Source organism: Gossypium hirsutum, chromosome A13 (assembly GCF_007990345.1).
Source record: "Gossypium hirsutum isolate 1008001.06 chromosome A13, Gossypium_hirsutum_v2.1, whole genome shotgun sequence".
NCBI lineage: Eukaryota > Viridiplantae > Streptophyta > Magnoliopsida > Malvales > Malvaceae > Gossypium > Gossypium hirsutum.
The window spans coordinates 44,138,918-44,153,639 of NC_053436.1; positions in this window are offsets into that span (position 1 = coordinate 44,138,918).

The following is a 14,722-nucleotide window of genomic DNA, read 5'->3' on the forward strand; positions in this document are numbered from 1 at the left end:
TTATTTTTAATGTTATTTTATGTGTTATAACATGATTATACGAGTGCATGAAAATTTTGGTGAAATAATTTTAGAGATTGCTTGCTTAATTTTGAAAAAGGACAAAATCGCATAAAGTGCAAAAGTTTTGTTCTACTAGCTAAAGGTGTCAAATAGCTATAGAACATTAAATTAAGGGTATTTATTGAGTAAATAGACCATAAATATGTTATTGGCTAATCAAGGAGACAAAATTATTGTAGGGTCCAAGTTAGGGGAAATGTTGGTGACTAATTTGACTAGTAATATAATAAAATAAAGAAAAAAAGGTATCATCTTTCATCTTCCTTCTTCCCCACTAAAAAACCAAAAAAGAGGGGGTTTTGAAAGCTCAAAAATATCAGAAACTTATATCCCTTACAAGTAAGTGATTTGGATGGCCTTTCTTGGTAATTTTTGTACTTTTGGGACCCTTGTAGCATAATCTAGCTAATAAAGGGACTATTTTGCAAAATGGATGAAAGTCTAGGGTTTTTCCATGAGAGTATTCATGTTTTTTTTCTGAATTTTTATGGAAGAAAATGAATCTTTGTTGTTAAATAAACAACTTTTGTGAAAGGATTTTCATGAAAACACCTAATATGGACCATTTTGTAAAGTTTGTTAAATGGATGAGAATTGTGTGAAATAATTGGAATTTAGAGTTGCTAAAAGAGTAAAAAAGTTTGGGCTAGGCTTGGCTAATGACAAAATTTGATAAAAATTATTTTACGAGCCTAGGGGCAAAATCGTAATTTTTGTGAAAGTCTATGGGCAAAATGGTCATTTTTCTAAAGTATGAATTGTGAAACGCTTAATTTATTGTGATGATTAAATGAGTAAATTTTATTATTTTAGATCAAGAAAATCGAGATTCGGGCTTAAATCAAGAAAGTACGTGGTTTAGGACAAAAAGGGAATAATTATCGTTTTTGCATTCGAGGTAAATCCGTGTGACTAAATAAGCATATTATCCATGTTATTGTTAATATACTTGAAATCTATCTTACTATGATTGTATTGAATTATATGTTGATGATATTGAATATGAGAATGTGATGCCAAATGTTAATAACATTTATGTGATGATTGGATACATTGGAAATTTGATGGAATATGATATTCCATTGAAACGAGTAAGATGTGCGTAAATATTACAACTTTATCTTATTATGCATTTAATGATTGATTTTGCATAAAATGTTTGAATGTGGCTATGAGTAATGTATGATGAGATTAATATGGGAAACTCCCGGTTGAACCGTAAGAATAAATCGGATATTCATGCCATGATGCTAGGGAGATATGAAAGCTAGTGTAAGACCATGTCTGGGACATGGCATCAGCCTCGAGATATGAGCGCTACTGTAAGACCATGTCTGGGACATGGCATCGTCTTGATAAGTGTCAGTGTAAGACCATGTCTGGGACATGGCATCGGCACTGATAGATGACAGCCAGTCTAAGACCATGTCTGGGGCATGGCATCGGCCTCTTACACGAGTGCCAGTGTAAGACCATGTCTGGGACATGGCATCAACTTTGATGTGTGAGCCAGTGTAAGACCATATTCAGGACATGGCGTCGACACCTTACCCTATCTTTAGGCTTATTGAATATCCTGTAGTATTCCAAATGGTTCAACGGGAAATTTACGGTTGATGTCAGAATAAGAGAGGTTATGACCATGATGTGAGTGATACAGGTACTTCCATGAAATTCATGAAATGCGTGCTCAATGTATGTTGTATGATTAGTAAGGAATGAAAATTAGTAAGCTATGTTTATGATCATGTTGAAAGGGTAAAGGTATGTACTAAAAATTCATGAGTGATGAGCTCGATGTATATTGGACTTTTGGTAATAATGTAAATGAGTAAGTCATACCTATGAGAATGACTTTGTGACGACCTTGTTGGTGTATAATTATGTGGTAAATTTGATGGATGATTATGTGTGAGGCTTTTAGGTCGAATTAAATTGGGACATGATATGTTTATCCCTTCACCTTGTGGCCTAATGAATATGAAAAGAGAAATTGATTGGCATGAAAGCCAATTGAAAGATAATTATGAAAGGGTAAAATTAACATTGAAATAGTTTTGGACAGCAGCAGCCGTCCGACTTTGAAAGTCCACCAAAAATTTTAGAAATCGAATTAGAGGCCGAATAAAATATGATATTAAATATTATTAAGACTAGTTTCATATAGAAGAAATGGTGTAAGCAAAAGAAGTTCATATTATGAGATATTTGACTTGTTGTGAGACAGAGTTAGAATGATTTCGAAATCCCCTGTTCTGATTTGGGAAAATCATTAAAAAATGTACAAAAATAATTATAGGTTATAATTTATATTCTTAGAATCTTTAATAATTCAATTTCCTAAAGAAATAAAAGTGAACATCATCTGAATCCCGTACAAGGATATAATTAATTTTTATTGAAGAGGGGTCGGAACTGTCAGACAATGAAACAGGGGTGACTTTAAAGAATAAACTGTACTTATTGGCTAGACCAAAAATTCTAAAAATTTTATGGTAAGAATATATGTGAGTCTAGTTTCATGAAAAATTAGCGGATCTTCATTTGAAGTTCCATAGATCCAGATATAAATAATGTAATGACTGTAACTTGAGAAAACAACTTGACTTGAACATAAGCAAAAGCCCAAATGGTGGTATTACCTTGATAAGCTAGTTGATAAATTGCTTATTAATTTCATACAGTCTTACTAAGCTATAAATCTTACTCCCTTCCTTTCCTTTTCTTTAGTGTTGATAGGTTAGCTCGGGGTTAGAGGTCGTCGAAGATAGCACCACACTATCAAACCATCACCTTTGGAATATTGATATATATATATATATGAAAGTGCCTTCAAGTGAGTGGCATGTATAGGGACTTGGTTTTTATTTTATGGTATGTGTTAACATGACTAGCCAAATGTATTGGCCTATATTGAGTTTTTTGTATATGGCCATGAAGGGTGGCTCATATTGATTATGGTTTGTGAACCTATCTATCTATGCTATGTTCTAATGCTTGTGATGTGATTATGCTTGTTGGCTATATATGGTTGGTGTTATGAAATATGCTCTTGATGAATGTTTTATGACCAATCTAAATGGTCATGGCCATGAATTAAATGTGTAATATGGAAATAAAAATGTGAAGGATTAAGGGTAACTTAAAGGCTTGGAAAATAGCCTAAGTGTTGGCCACACGGTCTGAGACACGGCCGTGTGTCTCAATCGTGTGGGGGACACGGCCTTAGCACACGGGCGTGTGGCTTGGCCGTGTGGTCCAAATTATTCGCTGACATCATAGTCAGAGAGTTACATGGCCTGAGGACACGAACCTGTCGAATGCACATGGGCATGTCCCTATGTCCAAACAGGCGTGTCCTTATGTCCACACGAGCGTGTGACCTTGTATCATGGGAAAATTTTCTAAGTTTTTCCAAAAATTTCTAAGGTTCTCGGTTTAGTCTCTAACTACTTTCAATGCATGTTTAGGACTTCGCAGGCCCGTGTATGGGACATTGTGCATGTGTATGAAAATTTTTGATACAAATGAAATTTTATAGCCCGATTTTTGCATGTTTGTGAACAATTAAGTTTGGTAATGCCTCGTTCCCTGTTCCGGCGTCGAATACGGGTAAGGGGTGTTAAACGATCACACTATCAACTGGACATTTGGGTATAGTTAGTCTCAACATTTTGAGTATGGCATGTATAGGGACTTGGTCTTTTGTTATGTCATATTTGTTTAGCCAAATGTGTTGGCTTATGGTAATATTTGATTCATTTTGTATATAGCCATGTGATATGGTTCATATTGACTATTTGGGTTGTAACCCTAATTAATTATGCATGCATGCAGTGTGTTATGCTTGATATGGTTGCTGGTGGATGAAATGTGTGATGAATGGCATATATGCTAAATGAATGAATCGTGGGTAATAAGTATGACCAAAGCTATGGTATAATTAAGTAAATTGGAAGTAGGTACCATGATGAATAAATATGAAATTGGTGTGGAATGCTATATGAAAGCATGATGGTTTGGATAGGTGATATGTTGACATTACAAAGTCATGAATTAATCAAGTTTATGAGTATTTGCTTGACTAAATATACTATGTTGCATGCCATCAAAAATGTACGAGTGAATGAGCATTTAAGGGTGACAAATGGCTTGGCAAATAGCCTCAAAGCTTTCCACACGGGCAGGCATGTGTCTAGGCTGTGTGTGACACACGGTCTGCCCTATGGGCGTGTGATCTGACCGTGTGTCCCCTGCACCCTAATTAATGTAAAACAGAATGCCCAGTAGTAAACACACGGGCAGAGACACAGGCGTGTGTCTCTGCCTTGTGAAGGGCACAGCCTTAGGTCAATGGCGTGTGCCTAGGCCGTGTAAATTCTGCACCTGATTTTGGAATTTAATTCGCCACACGGTCTGAGCACATGGGCATGTGACTTGACCATGTGATCCTATTTGTGTTGATGACATCATAAATAGAGAGTTACACAGGCTGAGGACAAGGGCGTGTCCCAAGCCACACGGGCATGAGTGACCACACGGTCTACCCACACGGGTGTGTGACCCTATTTGTGTATGTTTGCTGGTGTTTAAGTTCGGTAATGCCTCGTATCCTGTCCCGGTGTCAAACATGGGTAACGGGTGTTACAAAAATGGTATGTTTTTGTTGAGTTACTTATGGTCTTAATTATGTTATGCTTTAAGATGATATTGAACTACAAGTGTATGTTTTAAATGTGGTAATGCATATGTTTAAATTAGTTTGTATGTTTCTTCTTGAGGTGCCTTATATGGCATATTGGTTGAATGATTTTAGACTAGTGAATTGGTCATTTCATATTCGTTTTGGTCATGTTATGAGGCCTTGATCATGTGTACAAAATGGTTTTAGGTACATGCTTGATTTGGTGATGGAAATGGCTTGATTTTAGCCAATTTCATGTCCACACGGCCTAAAACACGTGCATGTGACACAACCATGTGTGACACATGGCCAAGTGACACGATCATGTGTCCCCTATAAGTTTTAAGGCATGCAAGTCAGGCTATTACATGACCTAGCACACGGCCTGGTACATGAGCGTGTATGGCTATTTCAAGAGTTACACATCCTAGCACAAGGCCATGTGGGTTAGCCATGTGACCCAACTTAGAGAGTTACTCGGGCTCAAACACGAGTTGGGACACGGCTGTGTGTCCCTATTTTGAAAGTTGCACAGCCTGAGACACGGACGTGTGTCTCAATCATGTGAGTCACACGGCAGTGTGACCCCTACAGTTCAATTTTTCCAATTTTTTTCTTAAATGTTCCAAATGTTTCCAATTTAGTCCCAAATTGTTTCTAATTTATTTCTAAGGCCTCGAAGGCTTGGTTAAGGGACAAAATGTATTTATATGAATGGACTAAATTATGTTTACATTAATGTTTGAAATGTATGTTTTTAATAGAAATTTATACAGTAATGCTCCGTAACCCTATTGTGGCGATAGATACGGGTTAGGGGTGTTAAATTTAATGGTATCATAGCTACAGTTTAGTTGATTCTAGGACTAACGTAGCAGAGTAAAGTTTAGTATATACATGCCACATATACCCTATGATAGTGTGATCCTTTTGATCCATTCTAACATTGTAATTTCTTATAGATTCAAGATGTCAGCTGAATTGAATCGAGCTATAGTTAATGAAGCTGAAAGTAATGTTCAAGCTTCAAATCTCAAAGAAAGTAATAGTGCATCTATTCAACAATCGTTAGTGATGAAATGAAAAATGTATTTCTTGTAATGATGAACCATGGTTCAACGAGTTTAAGCAAGCAAATCTTTCAACTTTGCCACCTCAAACCCCTGTTGTGCCACCTCCAACACCCCTAAATACTCCAAACACTGTACCTGTGGTGGTTACTCGAGTATCTATAGACAAAATTCAGAAATGGGGAGTAAAAGAATTGAAAGGTACAGTAGATGATGATCCTTCAAAAGCTGAGTATTGGCAATTAAACACAAATAGAGTTTTTGCAGAGTTGTTGTGCACCCCTGAAGATCGCTTGAGGTGTGCGGTATCTTTACTGAAAGATGAGGAGTATTTATGGTGGGATACTTTGTGCACAATGGCATCAGACGATCGTGTTAGCTGGGACTTCTTTAAGAATGAATTTAAGAAGAAGTATGTTAGTTGATTTTTTTATCAGAAAAAGAAATAGTTTCTCGAGCTAAAACAAGAAAACTAGACTCCAGCTAAGTATGAACATGAATTTGTGTAGTTAAGTAAGTATGCTTGTAACATCGTATCAAATGAGGAAGAAATGTGTATTAAATTTGAAGATGGGTTGAATGACGATATATGTATGGTTGTAGCAACATTAAAGTTACGGGAATTTGTAGAACTTTCAGCGTGGGCTCAGAAAGTTGAGGAAATTTGTAAAAGCAAACGATAGTCAGATTCGAAATTCAGAGTCTACAACAAAAGAGGGTCATTCAAGCCAGCTCAAACTTCTCCCTTGAAGAATATCAGAAATGAAATCAATCGATCAGCTGCTCCTTCAAAATTTGTTGGTAAAGAAAAACTGAGGCAAAACAATTTCCTGTCAGTTAATTCTCTAGTGGCTAGTGTTGGAAGTGTAAGAAATGTTGAGAGAATCGTTCATGTGTGTGATGAATACAATGAAAGACACTTTGGTGAGTGTGGATCAAAATCGGGAGCTTATTTCCATTCTGGATCTACTGACCATTTTCTTCGTAACTATCCGAAGAAGCAAAATGACTTCGAAAATCAATCAAACAAGCCTGAAAAAACTTTTCAGAGAGGTAGACAATTTGGAAACACTAGAAATGCTACTGCTGGTCGAGGAAAGAATAACAAAATGAATGAAAGGTCTGAAGCAAGAACACCAGTTAGGGCTTATGCAATCTGAGCTCAAGAGGAAGCTACTGCTCCAGATGTTATTGTGGGTACTTTTTCTCTTTTTGATATTAATGTATATGCATTGATTGATCCTAGATCAAATCATTCGTATATATGCACTACATTAGTAGGCAAAAAAAATACCTATTGAGTTCACTGAATATACTGTCAAAGTTACAAATCCCTTGGTGACTATGTTCTAGTTAATTAGATATGTAAATCATGTCCACTGAAAATTAGGGGTTACAATTTCCCCGCTAGTTTGATGTTGTTACCCTTTGATAAGTTTTATGTGATTCTGGGTATGGATTGGTTGACTCTGCATGATGCTATTGTGAATTGTTGAAGAAAACATATTGTGCTAAAATGTCAAGATGGTAAACGGATCTGAATTGAGTCAGACAGATTGGATGGTACATCTAATATAATCTCAGCTATGACGGCACAAAAATATGTTAAAAAAGGATGTGAAGCATATCTCGCTTACATAGTTAATTCTAGAGTTTCATAATTGAAATTAGAATCGGTTCCAGTTTTATGTGAGTTCTCAGATGTGTTTCTAGAAGAAATACCAGGGTTACCGCTGACCTGAGAGAATGAGTTTGCTATTGAATTGGTGTCGAGAACATCCCCAATATAGATAGCTCCGTACAGAATGGCACCTACAGAATTGAAGGAATTGAAAGTATAGTTGCGAGAATTGATAGATAAGGGCTTCACTCGGCCCATTTTTTCTCCTTGGGCTACTCTTGTGTTATTTGTTAAGAAAAATGATGGATCTATGCGATTATGTATCAATTATTGACAACTCAACAAGGTGAAAATCATGAACAAGTATCCATTGCCACGTATTGATTTCACCTGTTGATGTTGAGATATAGCCAGATATAACGTACAATGAAGACCCGGTTAGAATTCTAGCCCGAGAGGTTAAAGAATTGAGAAATAAAAGTATAGCTTTAGTGAAAGTTCTTTGGCAGCATCATGGTATAGAAGAAGCTACCTAGGAACCAGAGGAAGCTCTGAAAATACAATACCCAAACCTCTTTTCTTGGAAGATTTTCAGTGATGAAAATTCCTTTAGGGGGAGAGTTGTAATAGCCCGTTTTTCATGAAATCGAAACAGTAGTTTTGGGACCACAAATCTGATGAATAAATTATTATTTTAATGTTATTTTAATGTCTATGATAGGATCGTAAGGTCGTATTAAAATTTTGTTAAGAAATTTTGATGTTTGCATGCCTAATTAAGAACAAAGGACTAAATCGTAAAAAGTGTAAAAGTAGAGTTCTATTAGTTAAGGAGTTTAATGGCTATGGAAATTTAAAGTAAGAGGACTTATATGGTAATTAAACCATTCATGTAGTTAGTGGATATTCATGGCAAGGTTTTATTGAAATTTTGAATTTTTTAAAGGGTCAAAAGGTAAATGAGTAAATAAAGGTTAAATTAATTAAAACAAAATGTCCACCTGCTTCATTTCATTAACCTAAACTGATTTTGGCCATTGGAGAAGAGGAAGCATTCTGTTGAGCTTTGGTTGTGTGCATTGTGAGTTTTCAAGTCCCGTTTTTAATGATTTTTATGTTTTTGGGATTGTTGTAGCTCAATCTAGCTAGCATGAGGACTAATTTGCAAAATTGATAAAGAGATAGGGTGTTTCCATGAATGTTCTTATATTATTCTTGATGTTTGATGGTATATTATGAGTCTTTGTGGATAAATAAACAAGTTTTGTAATGTGATTTTCGATGAAAATGTCATTTAGGGACTTATCTATAAAAGTAGTAAAATTCATGGTAAATTTGTGAAATAATGGTTGTAACACCCCTTACCTGTAACGCCCCGCACCTGAGACTGTTGCTGGAGTCGAACACGAGGTGTTAACGAACTTAATTCATTTATTTACACAGTTCATTTTAAAATTTCCAGACAAGCTGGCTAACTGTACCACTGTCACCTTAAAAATCATATCTCGAGTTCCAAAACTCGAAAACTGATTTCGTAAATTTTTCCTGAAACTAGACTCATATATCCATCTACATATTTGTTTCTAGAATTTTTGGTTAGGCCAATTAGTACAGTTTATTAGTTAAAGTCTCCCCTGTTTCAGGGTTCGACTACTCTGACCTTCATGCATTACGACTTAGATATCTCCCTGTACAGGGCTTCAATACATATTCCGTTTGTTTTTAATGAAACTAGACTCAAAAATGAATCTGCACATATAAAGCATGACTTCTAATTATTTCTGGTTAATTTATGGTAAATTTCCAAAGTCAGAACAGGGGATCCAGTAACCGTTCTGGCCCTATTTCACAAAAACTTAAACATCTCATAAAATACGGCTCATATGGTCATTTCGCTTCTTCCATATGAAAATAGACTCATCAAGGTTCGATTTCATAATTTATTCATTATTTAATTACATTCCTACTATTTTTAGTGAATTTTCAAACTCACATCACTGCTGCTGTCAGCATCTATTTTAAGGGAAATTTCACCTATTCCATAGTTTCCATGATTCAACTAGCCATTGGACATACATAGCACCAAATATGATCGTGATTAACCATTCCAATGGCTAATCATTTCCAAGCATTTCCACACCTTTCAATAACCATATATATACAAAATGATTTAAATACTATGCTCAAAATATTTAAGCCATTTTCGCATGGCTATCCGAATATATACACATCACCAAAGGTACTTGATTAACAACAAAGGTTAGTCCTATACATGCCATTATCAACGTTTAACTAAAAGAGTACCAAAAGGGCTTAGATAGTGTGGACGACTTCGACTTCGACAATCCCGAGTCGATAGCTGACGAACAAAATCTATAAAACAGAGAATTAAAGAAACGGAATAAGCATTTAATGCTTAGTAAGTTTTGAGTAATGAAATTATTTACGACTAAAGTATAGCGTTCATATGACTAAATGAATAATTTCATATATGCACATTCTCAAAATCATAATTACTTCACGCTTCAACCAATATATTCATACACAGGGTATCAAACCTAACTAGAGGCCGGAAGCTCGTTAATCAATTGAGCGAGTACTATTTGAAAGGAGTCAACCTTTCCGATGCATATACGAAACATACCTTATCGTTTGTATTTTATGAGCGTATTAATTGAAATTATTACAGCAAGATCGCTCGCTTCCAAACCCAAGTATCTTCGGGATTTAGCCGGATATAGCAACTCGCACAAATGCCTTCAGGTCTTAGCCCGGATATAGTCACTAGCATAAATGCCTTTGGGACTTAGCCCGGATATAGTCACTAGCACAAATGCCTTCTGGACTTAGCCCGAGTATAGCAACTACTCGCACAAATGCCTTCGGGACTTAGCCCGGATATAATAACTTGCACAAATGCCTTCGGGACTTAGCCCGGATGTCATCCGAATAATCAAGCACATGTACCAATAAATCATGACACATCCATATTTCATTATCATAACTAGAATTCAAACACAAGACGCTTATCAACCATTACCATTTTCGGCTCAATAGCCACATACAAGGAGCATGATTTTGATTTGCTTTATAACATGATCTCTATACACATTCGGCTACCCGTCATAGGTATAAACTAATCACCTCAATATACAATTCAAGTAGAATCATTATATCACCGTTTATTTGTTATGCTTATATGTCATGACTTAATCAAATCATAAACTAAGTTTCATTACTCGAAAACTTACCTCGGATGTTGTCGAACGATTTCGACGGCTATTCGATCACTTTTTCCTTTCCCTTATCCAACTTTGATCCTCTAGGCTCTTGAGCTAAATCAAACAATTTACTTCCCAAATCAAATATAGTCATACGACATCCATATACATTTTATACTAGCCGAAATGTACCATCAAGATATACTTTACTCAAATAATTTACCTTGGCCGAACATGTATAATATTTTGTAGCTTAATAAATTTAACATACACTATGTATTTATAATATTTGTGCAGCCAATTATCCATGGTCATACACACACACAATCAAAAATAAATACCAAAATTTTCATATCCTTTATGCCCTAAGCCGAATACACTTGTCATGTTCACCTACATTTTTCAAGTACAACATTCTCATATTCGGCATTAGTATCAAGCATAATAGCCAATTCTTCCCACCTTGAATCTATTCATCTATTTAATCATAGTTTGTTCAAGCACTCATACAACAAGATACATCCAATTTAACAAGAAACAAAAAACCTTATTTCTCCATAGCTACTATGGCCGAAAGTTCTAGGCATCTCAATACCGAAATTTTTAACATAGGTTGCCTAAAGAACTTGGTGATGAGTTCAAATTAATCTAACATTTCAAGCAACTTAACACATCCATATAACTAAAAATTCTAAGTTTAAACACAATACAACATTTTAGCACCATGGCCGAATACTTCATGAAGTTGTCAAGACCCATCCTTTTCAAATTCTCACACACACTCACATCCAATCCTTTTTATTAAGCACTCAAACTCAATCATCTTCATGCCTCATCACCACAACATCAAACACCAACCAAGAAGACAACACCCATGGCCGAGTATCATCTCCATCAAATAGCAAAAAAAATTTAAACCATGGGCTAGGTAGAATTCAAACTAACATCTAAAAATATGCATGAACTTCATGGAATAACATCAAACATACCTCTTCCTAAACATCAACTAGCCGAACATGAAGCAAGAGAATCCTCTTCTTCTTCCTTCCTCAAGTCACGGCAATGGAGGAGCATGGATGAGACAACTTTGTTTTCATCACCCCTCCCTTTTCATTACTTTATTACTAACCTTTTATTTATTATTTCTAACATAAAACATTAACACAAAATGTTTATAATATGCTTTAACCCATAGCATGGCCGACCACCATCTAGATTTTGGTCAATTTGACATGCAAACCCATCATTTTTATAACATGCATTAATAGGTCCTTATAGATTAACCTATCACCTTTTAAAAGTGTCACACATAAGTCCTATTAATTAAATTCACATGCAATCGACTAAATCGAAGCTTAAAACTTTCACACATTCATATTCACATATTTTAGACAATAAATATCATATTCAAATACTTCGGTGACTCGGTTTAGCGGTCCCGAAACCACTTTCTGACTAGGGTCAATTTAGGGCTGTCACATTACCCGTGTCCGACGTCGGGATAGGATACGAGGCATTACCGGACTTGATCACAAGCAACATACAAAACTAGGCTAGAAAATTTCATTCAAATTATATCCATTCATACATAAGCATATTGTCCCTTATATGGGCCTACGAGGCCCAAAACATACATTGAAATAGATTCAGGACTAAATCAAGGACTTTGAGAAATTTTAGGAAAACTTAGAAAATTTTTCAAGGAACAGTTCCACAAGCCCGTATGGCCACAGGGACACGCCCGTGTCCTCAGGCCGTGTAACTCTCTGTTTATGACATCAGCAAACAAAATGAACTACACGGCCAAGCCACACGCCCGTGCGCTAGGCCGTGTGACGAATTAAGTGCAGACTTCACATGCCCTGGACACACGCCCATGTCTCCAGGCTATGTCCTTCACATGGCTAAGACACATGGCCGTGTCTCTGCCCTTGTGACCAATACTTAGGCTATTTTCCAAGCCTTTAGTTACCGTTAATTCCAACTATACTTATACACATCAAAGGCATATAACATAGCATCAATTTAATGATTAAACATCTTCATTTAAGGCACAATTTTAGCATTTACATGCCATCATCCATGCATTCCACACACTCATATTAAACCACATCTAAACATACCAATTTACATTCCTTTAGCCTTTCCATTTTGATGACTACTTTTACCTTTATACTATGATTATCAACTTACCAATTAATCTTAACTTAATCATCAAGTATTTTTATTTAAGGCATTATTATCTTATCACCATATCACACATTAATTCCATGGCTATGACCACTTTGATTGGTCATAATGCATTCATCAAGCACATATGTATATATATATTCCATGACACCATCCATTCATAGCAAACAAGCGTGACCATATCACATAAAATTTTAGCACATGCATACACATAACCACATCTCAAGACATTAGCATAGATAAATAGGCTTACAAACCCATAATCAATATAAGACGCATCTCATGGTTATATACAAAGAATCAATATAAGCCAACACCTTTGGCCAAATCATAAGAACATATAACAAAATAACTAAGCCTCTATACATGCCACTCACTCGAAAATATTTAAGACTTTTAATACCCCAAACTGATAATTTGATAGTGTGATGCTGCCTCCGACGATCTCCAATCCCCGAGCTGACCTGAAAACACTAAAAGAAATGGAAAAGAGGGAGTAAGCTTTAAAGCTTATTAAGCCCGCATGAAAAGAATAAGCATTTAATTTACATGCATTTACCAATTTCACAAAAATGTTCTCATAATTACTAATCAATCGATTGTAAAGCTCATCCTTTTTAAACTATATCATAGCTTATCGTGCTTAGGTTTTAGTCAAGCAATCATAACCTCTTCATAAATGTACATCTCAACACTCGACTAAACATCTTACCATATGTACTACAAATGCATATTACTTAAGTGTAATCATGCTTCTCAAGTCATATAGCTTGACATTATTCAACAAATCACAAACTTAAAGGATAAACACATTGCGTCTCAAATCACAGTAATTTAAAAGTCTTACACATGTTCCACAATCGGATTCATCACACATTTATACCTCATGAATATAAATCCATACTTACAAGGTCATTATAGCGATCATTTTAGCAAGCATATAGAGATCATTTTCGCAAGCATACTATCTCATAAACATCCTTACCACATATTTATCACAAAATAAGTTCATTGCTCATGAGTTTTGAGTACGTACCGGTACTACCTCATTTTATAATCACTTACTTTCTCATCTTGGACAAACTCAATGAATTACACCTTGAATTATCCGTTGAAATTCTCATTGAACACTTGGAATATCATTGGATACTCGGAATCTTACTAGAGAAATCTCATACGATGCCTTTGTCTCAAACATGGTCTTACACGTAGAACCCATCTCTATGCCGATTCTATATCCCAGGTATGTCCTTATACGGGATCTCATATCACATAGCACATGCTGCTCACTTTTGAGCTACTCACGGGTCTGCTCACACAAGCTGACAGTCAAGACGTAACTACTCGGGCTGCTCACACAAGCTGACAGGTACCCGCAACACATGTCGGGCTACCCAGCCACCGGTAGAATGTACAAGACTAGCACCTCGACCGCCATAACATGTGTCACATATATCATGAACTCAGACCACGACTCATGAGTTTAGATCACATAGATCCTAGTGGCATGTCACTTGTATCCTAAACTATTCCTAAGGTTCAAACGTGATTTTCCTTGCTATCGTTTCTCTGTCAAGCTTGCTCATAATATCATTCTCAATGTCCATAATACCCATCATTTACTCATTGAATGATCAAAGTATTCTCATAATAGTAATAAAGCATTTAAAATTCACATGATATTAAGCAATAGGACATGACATAACATCACATATAAACTTCCATTTCATTTCCAATATATCCAATCACCACATAACACGTTATCGGTATTTGGACTATCAAATATTTCATGGAGTACATCACCATTACGTACAAATCATCGTAAACATTTAATTTAACATAATTGAATCAACATACCAATTTAGGTCTCAAG